This window comes from Scylla paramamosain, chromosome 43 (assembly GCF_035594125.1).
Source record: "Scylla paramamosain isolate STU-SP2022 chromosome 43, ASM3559412v1, whole genome shotgun sequence".
NCBI lineage: Eukaryota > Metazoa > Arthropoda > Malacostraca > Decapoda > Portunidae > Scylla > Scylla paramamosain.
Window position 1 is genome coordinate 5,399,684 of NC_087193.1, and position 7,500 is coordinate 5,407,183.

The 7,500-nt window shown below is 44.7% G+C and overlaps 1 protein-coding gene across 2 annotated transcripts in view; it reads left to right on the top strand.

Annotated features, from left to right (window-relative positions):
- LOC135093410 (uncharacterized) overlaps positions 1-7,500 on the top strand; it is a 55,151-nt gene that overhangs the window by 32,027 nt on the left and 15,624 nt on the right. Inside the window, exon 2 of one of the 2 annotated variants that reach the window (XM_063992688.1) lies at positions 6,762-6,901. The exons of the other annotated variant lie outside the window; for it this stretch is intronic. The gene's annotated coding sequence lies outside the window, so the exon portion shown is untranslated. The remainder of the gene's footprint in view (positions 1-6,761; positions 6,902-7,500) is intronic. 2 annotated transcript variants of the gene reach the window in all.

Below are 7,500 nucleotides of genomic sequence, written 5' to 3' on the forward strand. Positions count from 1 at the left end.
AGGGGGAGGAGGAGGTGGAGGAGGAGGAGGAGGAGGAGGAGGAGGAGGAGGAGGAGGAGGAGGAGGAGGAGGAGGAGGAGAAAATGTATGAGGATGAGTATGAAAAATGTAGGAAGAAGGAAGAAAGATGGTAAAAATGAGAAGTAAGAAGAAAAGGAGGAGCAGGAGAAGGAGGAAATGTATGAAGAGATGGAGGAAGAGGAAAAATGGATGAAAGAAGAAGAAAGAAAGATTATATAAGAAAAGAGGAAGAAATTTGGAGTTGTGTGAAAAATAAGTTGAAAAATATAAAGAAACTAATAACAATGAGAGAGAGAGAGAGAGAGAGAGAGAGAGAGAGAGAGAGAGAGAGAGAGAGAGAGAGAGAGAGAGAGAGAGAGAGAGAGAGAGAGAGAGAGAGATTAAAACAAGGGCAGGAAACAGAAAATATATGAGAAATAAAAAAAAAGAAAAGAAAAAAAGAAAGAAGAAAGGAAGGAGTTAAGGAAAGTCCGATAAGAGAAACGAGATGAGCAAAGATCTAATTGAGAAAAGAGAAAAGAAAGAAAGGAAAATGATAAAAAAAAAGAATAATAGGCAAGTGAAAACAAACAAAAAATGAAAAAAAGTGAAAAATTAAAGTAAAGGACAAGAACAAAATGAAGATAAAATGAAAAAAAAATAAAGGATAAAAGGAGAATAAGAAATAGGAGAAGGAGAATGAGGGGAAGGGATAATGATGAAGAGAATATGACAAACACAGCTACGATGCAAACTTAAAAAAAAATCAATAAACAGTGGGAGGGAGAAGGGGGAGAAATAAAGGGAGGGAGGGAGGAAGGGAGGGAGGGAAGCCAGCCATGATGAGACAGAAGGGAAGGAGGGAAGAAGAGCAAACGAAGGAGTGAAGGAAGCGGAAGTAATGCAATGAAGGAAGAAAGGGAGGAAGGGAGGAGGAAAAAGAGACACGTTAAAGAGATGATGAAATGAGAGAGAGGGAGAGGAAAAAATAATTAAGGGTTCTTTTTTTTTCTCTCTTTCTCTTTCTCTGTCTCTCATCCATCTTGTCCGTGATTTAAGTTGATCTAAATGGCGCAGTGTGAAGTGTAAATGGGAATAAAGATGGGGAAAAGGAGAAAATGCGAGAGAATGAGAGGAATTATTGCCGAAACGTGGAAAGAGTTTGCTGAAAATTGTGCAGAGAGAGAGAGAGAGAGAGAGAGAGAGAGAGAGAGAGAGAGAGAGAGAGAGAGAGAGAGAGAGAGAGAGAGAGAGACAGAGAGACGGAAGCAAGGACCAAAAATTAAGATAAGAAAAATTAAAGAAAGTAAGCAAGGAATATATAATTAAAAGAGAACAAGGGATCAGAGAGAGAGAGAGAGAGAGAGAGAGAGAGAGAGAGAGAGAGAGAGAGAGAGAGAGAGAGAGAGAGAGAGAGAATCACTTATTGTTGTTGTTTAATTGTTTTCTTTACTTGTTTAATTGTCCTCTTTTGTCCTCTGATGCTGGTCGCCTTGTTAGATTACTTCCCCTCTGAGGACTGATTTTCCCTCCTCCTCCTCCTCCTCCTCCTCCTCCTCCTCCTCTTCCTCCTCCTCCTCCTCTGCCTTCTGGAAACTTCTGCAGGCGATGATAGTTTTGTCTTCCGAAAAGGAGAAGAAAGACATCCCTTATTAGTCCAATTGTTGAGCTAGATGGGTCTCTCTCTCTCTCTCTCTCTCTCTCTCTCTCTCTCTCTCTCTCTCTCTCTCTCTCTCTCTCTCTCTCTCTCTCTCTACACAATCTCATTTTTTTTTAGTTTCTCTCTCTCTACACAATCTCATTTTTTTTAGTTATTTTTCTATGTATTTTTTTCATATTTTACTTATTTATTTTCTGTATTCAATCTGTCGGTTTTTTTTTTATTTCTAGTCTATACAGTCATATTCTCTCTCTCTCTCTCTCTCTCTCTCTCTCTCTCTCTCTCTCTCTCTCTCTCTCTCTCTCTCTCTCTCTCTCTCTCTCTCTCTCTCTACTTTTCATATCGTCCCCTCGTCCTGTTTCTATCTTTTATTGCTCTTTCACTTTCTTATTTTCCTTCTCTCTTCTCTCTCTTTCCATATTTTAGTTCTCATCCTTCCTTCCTTCCTTCCTTCCCTCCTTCCTGTCTCTTATGCTGTATCTCTCTCTCTCTCTCTCTCTCTCTCTCTCTCTCTCTCTCTCTCTCTCTCTCTCTCTCTCTCTCTCTCTCTCTCTCTCTCTCTCTCTCTCTCTCTCTCTCTCTCTCTCTCTCTGGTGGTCACTGCTTAGCAACACTCACCACCATCAAAGACAAACACACACACACACACACACACACACACACACACACACACACACACACACACACACACACACACACACACACACACAAAGCTGCGCGCAACAATCCCCTCTAAACTCAGAAGAGACAACACAGAATTCCTTCTCCTCCTCCTTTTCTTCCTCCTCCTCCTCCTCCTCCTCCTCCTCCTCCTCCTCCTCCTCTTCCTCTTCCTCTTCCTCCTTCGTTTAGCGATAAAGTAACATTCTCCTGCACCAGTTTCTCTCCTTTGGTAATCCTTCCTCTCTCTCTCTCTCTCTCTCTCTCTCTCTCTCTCTCTCTCTCTCTCTCTCTCTCTCTCTCTCTCTCTCTCTCTCTCTCTCTCTCTCAACACCATCATCGTCGCCGTCAGAAGCCACGCCACGGAGGAGGAGGAGGAGGAGGAGGAGGAGGAGGATGGAGAAAGGGAGATTGAGAGTATTGAGGGAGATGAGAGGAGACTGTGTGAGGGAGAGTAGGGGTGATAGGGGGAGGGGAGAGGTGAAGGGTCAGGGTGAGGGGTGAGGGGGGTGAAGGATATTGGATCATTCAAACTGTAGTGACCCTGAGAGTGAGGATTTGCATTCTAAGTCCTGCTGGTGGTGGTGGTGGTGGTGGTGGTGATGGTGGTGGTGGTGGTGGTGATGGTGGTGGTGGTGTTTTTTTCCTGGAATGTGAGGTGGTGGAGTTGGTAGTAGTGGTAGTAGTAATAGTAGTAGTAGTAGTAGTAATAGTAGTAGTAGTAGTAGTAATAGTAGTAGTAGTAGTAGTAGTAGTAGTAGTAGTAGTAGTAGTAGTAGTAGTAGTAGTAGTAGTAGTAGTAGTAGTAGTAGTAGTAGGAGGAGGAGGAGGAGGAGGAGGAGGAGGCGGTTAGGTAAGGCAAGGTTAGGTTAGGTTAGGATAGTTTAGAAATGTAAATTGGTAATGGTGGTGGAGATAGTAGTAGTAATAGTAGTAGTAGTAGTAGTAGTAGTAGGAGCAGAAGTAATGAAGGGGGACGCAAGGAGGATTGTGTTAACGTCTGTGCTTCGTGGTGGTGGCGGTGATAGAGGAAATTGTAGTAGTAATAAAAGTAGCCGTAGTAGTAGTAGTAGTAGTAGTAGTATTAGTAGTAGTAGTAGTAGTGGTGGTGGTGGTGGTAACAGCGGTCTCTTTACAAACATCTGGTGGCTTGGGTGACGGCTGAGAGAGAGAGAGAGAGAGAGAGAGAGAGAGAGAGAGAGAGAGAGAGAGAGAGAGAGAGAGAGAGAGAGAGAGAGAGAGAGAGAGAGAATAACCATAAACCGAGGCAATAAACGGAAGGAGAAAGGATATGAGAGAGAGAGAAAAAAAGAGAAACGAAAACGAGGTGAGGAGGAAAAGGAAAGATAGAAAAAAAGGAAAAACAAGAAAAGACAAATAGGGAAAAATAAGAAAACGGAAACATAATACTTAGAGAGAGAGAGAGAGAGAGAGAGAGAGAGAGAGAGAGAGAGAGAGAGAGAGAGAGAGAGAGAGAGAGAGAGAGAGAGAGAGAGAAATATATAATCACCGCGAAGCCAATTAGTTCCATAGTGATCATTGTCTAATTCACACAAAAGCCACGTCTTTATCATAACAACAGAGGAGGAGGAGGAGGAGGAGGAGGAGGAGGAGGAGGAGGAGGGTGGGGAGGAAGAAGAAGAAGAAGAGGAAGAGTAGGAGGAGGAAGAGGAGAACAAACGGACGGGTAATGAAAAAAATGAGAACTAATTAATTCATCTCAACAAGGAATACTGAGATGAATGGCGTTTGATGGGAGGAATGACAACAGGGAGGTGGACTGTGGCGTGGGCAGGGGGAGGGGGACGGGGGTGCGTAGGGTGGGCGTGAGGGGTTTCTGTGTGGCGGGGAGTGTGTAAGTTAACAGTTTTCGGGAAGGGGAGGGAGGCAGGGGGTAAGGGATGGGTATTTGGGTAGGGGGTAGGTAGTAGGCAGGGAGGGTATCAGGGTTCTAGTAACGAGGTATATTCACATTTTCACATTATCTTCCCGCGTGGCTTTGTTCCCTGCGCCTCCCGTGGGTGGAGCGCGGCAGGTGGTTCCGCGAAGGTGTACTCGTAATTGTCTGATCCAAGCTCCGGGACGGCCACGCTCCTCCTCGGGCCCCTGTGAGGCTTCAATTAGACACTCCGGGAGGCAAACAAAGCAGCTTCACTTTGACGTTTCGGATCAAATGCCAGACTTTAATTTAACACGGGGACCCCAGTGTGACGAGTCCGCCTCCTCTGCCTCACTCTCCCTCTTTCTCCCCTTCAATAAAAAGAGAAAGAACCAGAGAGAATCACCAACTTCGACAGTATTAAACTTTGCAACGCTTCAACTCCCAGCCCTAAATTACGTTCCTCTTAAGCTTCCCGACCTCGGCTTAGCACCCCCACCCCCTAAGCCATCCTCCACCCTTGGGCCCCCCGCCTGATCCTCCCAATACGTGGATTCCTCGAAGCGGGCTGGATTAAATCTCCCGGTCCTTCAAATAGCGTGGGGGGTTTTAATCTTCAAAATCGTAATTCAATTTTTTTTTTTTTTCGGCGACCGTCTAGAGTTACAGGTTTTTAATTTCCATCGTCCTGAAATTCCACGTTGGGGGTTTTAATTAAGTCAAATCCTTCAAGGCTCGCTGGTTATCACTCCGGCAGGGCGGGCTCCCGAGTTACGCACGGCAAAGGCACGCACTTCACAGTTACGCGACCTCCATTTACGAGTTTCCTAGTTTAGTTTCGCTGTTCCTTGTAACGCGGTGCTGACTTAAGCTTTTCCTCGTTACGCCGTGCTGAGTTAAGCTTTTCCTCGTTACGCCGTGCTGACTTAAGCTTTTCCTCGTTACGCCGTGCTGGGTTAAGCTTTTTCTCATTCTGCAGTGCTGAGTTAAGCTTTTTCTCGTTACGCTGTGCTGAGTTAAGCTTTTCCTCGTTACGCCGTGCTGGATTAAGCTTTTCCTGGTTACGCGGTGCTGAGTTAATCCTTTTCCCCGTTCTGCAGTGCTAAGTTAAGCTTTTTTGTCATTCTGCAGTGCTGAGTTAAGCTTTTCCTCGTTACGCACTGCTCTCGTAACACGGCTTCTTAACGCGACGCACGAGTAACAACGTAACTTCAAAATACCACAGTTCGTATCCCGGAGTCGTCCCTTTCCTCGGATAACGCAATTCGGATAACGGCGCCTTCGTATAACGCTGCCCTGGAATACCTTGGGTCCACCGGCAACGCGACCTCACAAAAACTTTACCCGCGAGTCTGGCCGGCGTGTTAAGACCTCGCTGTCACGTGACCTGGGGAAAGGCAAGGGTGTGGGGGAGTGGAGGGACGGAGGGACGGGGATGGAAGGGTAGGGGAAGGGAAGGAAGGGTAAGGGAAGGGATGGAAGGGATTACGGTGGGAGGATAGGAGAGGGTGTCAGAGAGAGAAGTTTGGAGGAAGAAGGAGAAAAAGAGGCGTGTGAAAGGAGAGAAGTGGAGCGAGAGAGAGAGAGAGAGAGAGAGAGAGAGAGAGAGAGAGAGAGAGAGAGAGAGAGAGAGAGAGAGAGAGAGAGAGAGAGAGAGAGAGAGAGAGAGAGAGAGAGAGAGAGAGAGGAAACACAAAAAGGGAAGCAAGGAGAAAATAAAAGAATGAATAAAACGAAATAAGGAAAAACAAAAGAAAACAAGGAAGTAAGATAAAAAAGGAGGACAGGTGAACAGCAGAGGACAACGAGAACTTGAATGGTAGACTTAAAACTTAACGAAACTGCCGAACTTCATTTTCCTTCCCCCAGAGGACCACACGATGCCAAAACGACCCACGACGAGGAACAAAACACGGAAAAAAATACAGAAAAGTCCCGCTGCTTCTGTCAAGGCTCCACACACGGGAACAACACCAGACAAAGAAAGTGATTAGCTGGACTTCTATATGACACACAAATCTTTACCTAGACACAGAAAACCAAGAGATACAGGTAGTTAAACACATAAAAAGGTAGAAAACGATGCTATTACTTCTTTTTGAGACTGTACCGAAGAGAACAAAACCGGTTTAACAATCTGACAAACTAAACTTCTATACCATGCACAAACCTTTGCCTAGACACAGAAAATCAAGAAATGCAGGTACTTAGACCCATAAAAAAACGTAGAAAAGAGTCTTATTACTTCATTTTAAGCTTCCACACGCCAGAAAAACACCAATTTAAGAAGGAAGCTGACTAGATCTCCACTTCACAAACAATCCTTCGCCAAAACACAGATAAAAGAAAAAAAATACAGACAAGCACAGGAAAAAATATATATAGAAAACGGTCTTATCACCTTTGATGTATGTGATAAGCTGGCCATCTAATGTAAAAGCACGAATATAGGATAGTAAAGACGAAGGCTCATCCCCACCTATCATTCCTTCCAGCTACAAACAAAACCTATCCAACTAACCTACATTTCCCGCTATACCTGTTCCTCGGCCACCCCTTCAGGTCACGCGGAGTACTGTGTGAAGGCGGTGATGGAGGAGCTGCAGAAGGCGCCTCTCGACCCCAGCAGGAGGGGCAGGTGCTTAACGATGAGGCGTGAGCAGCAGGCGAAGCAGAAGCAGTAACTTTAATAGCCCAGCCAGGTAAGGAGAGATTAAAACTACCTGCAGAGAGAGAGAGAGAGAGAGAGAGAGAGAGAGAGAGAGAGAGAGAGAGAGAGAGAGAGAGAGAGAGAGAGAGAGAGAGAGAGAGAGAGAGAGAATCTATACTTTTTATTTGCTTTTAAAATGTTACAAATGCAAGGAAGAACAAGAATGACAAGAACAAACGGGGGGAGAGGAACAAGAAGAAAAAGAACAAGAGGAAGAGCAAGAGCAAGAGAAAAGAAACAAAAAGGATACACAACACGCGCCAAAAACAGCAAAGATTACTTTAACTTCCAAACCAAAACTACGAAAGAAAGAAGAAAGAAAGAAGGAAACAAAGAAAGAAAAGAAAAAAAAAACAAGTCGAAAACACAATTTCACTTTCCACAACTGTTTAAAAAAAGAGAAAGAAAAAGAGAAAGAAAAAAACGAAAACGAGAGAGAGAGAGAGAGAGAGAGAGAGAGAGAGAGAGCGCTGTTACATTAGATTAGCAAGCAGAAGGCAATCCACACGTTCACACTTTCAATGCTTCGTTTCCAACACGTTCGAAACACGTTCAGTTCGCGAGACAGGTGATTCGAGTGGCGTGAACGAT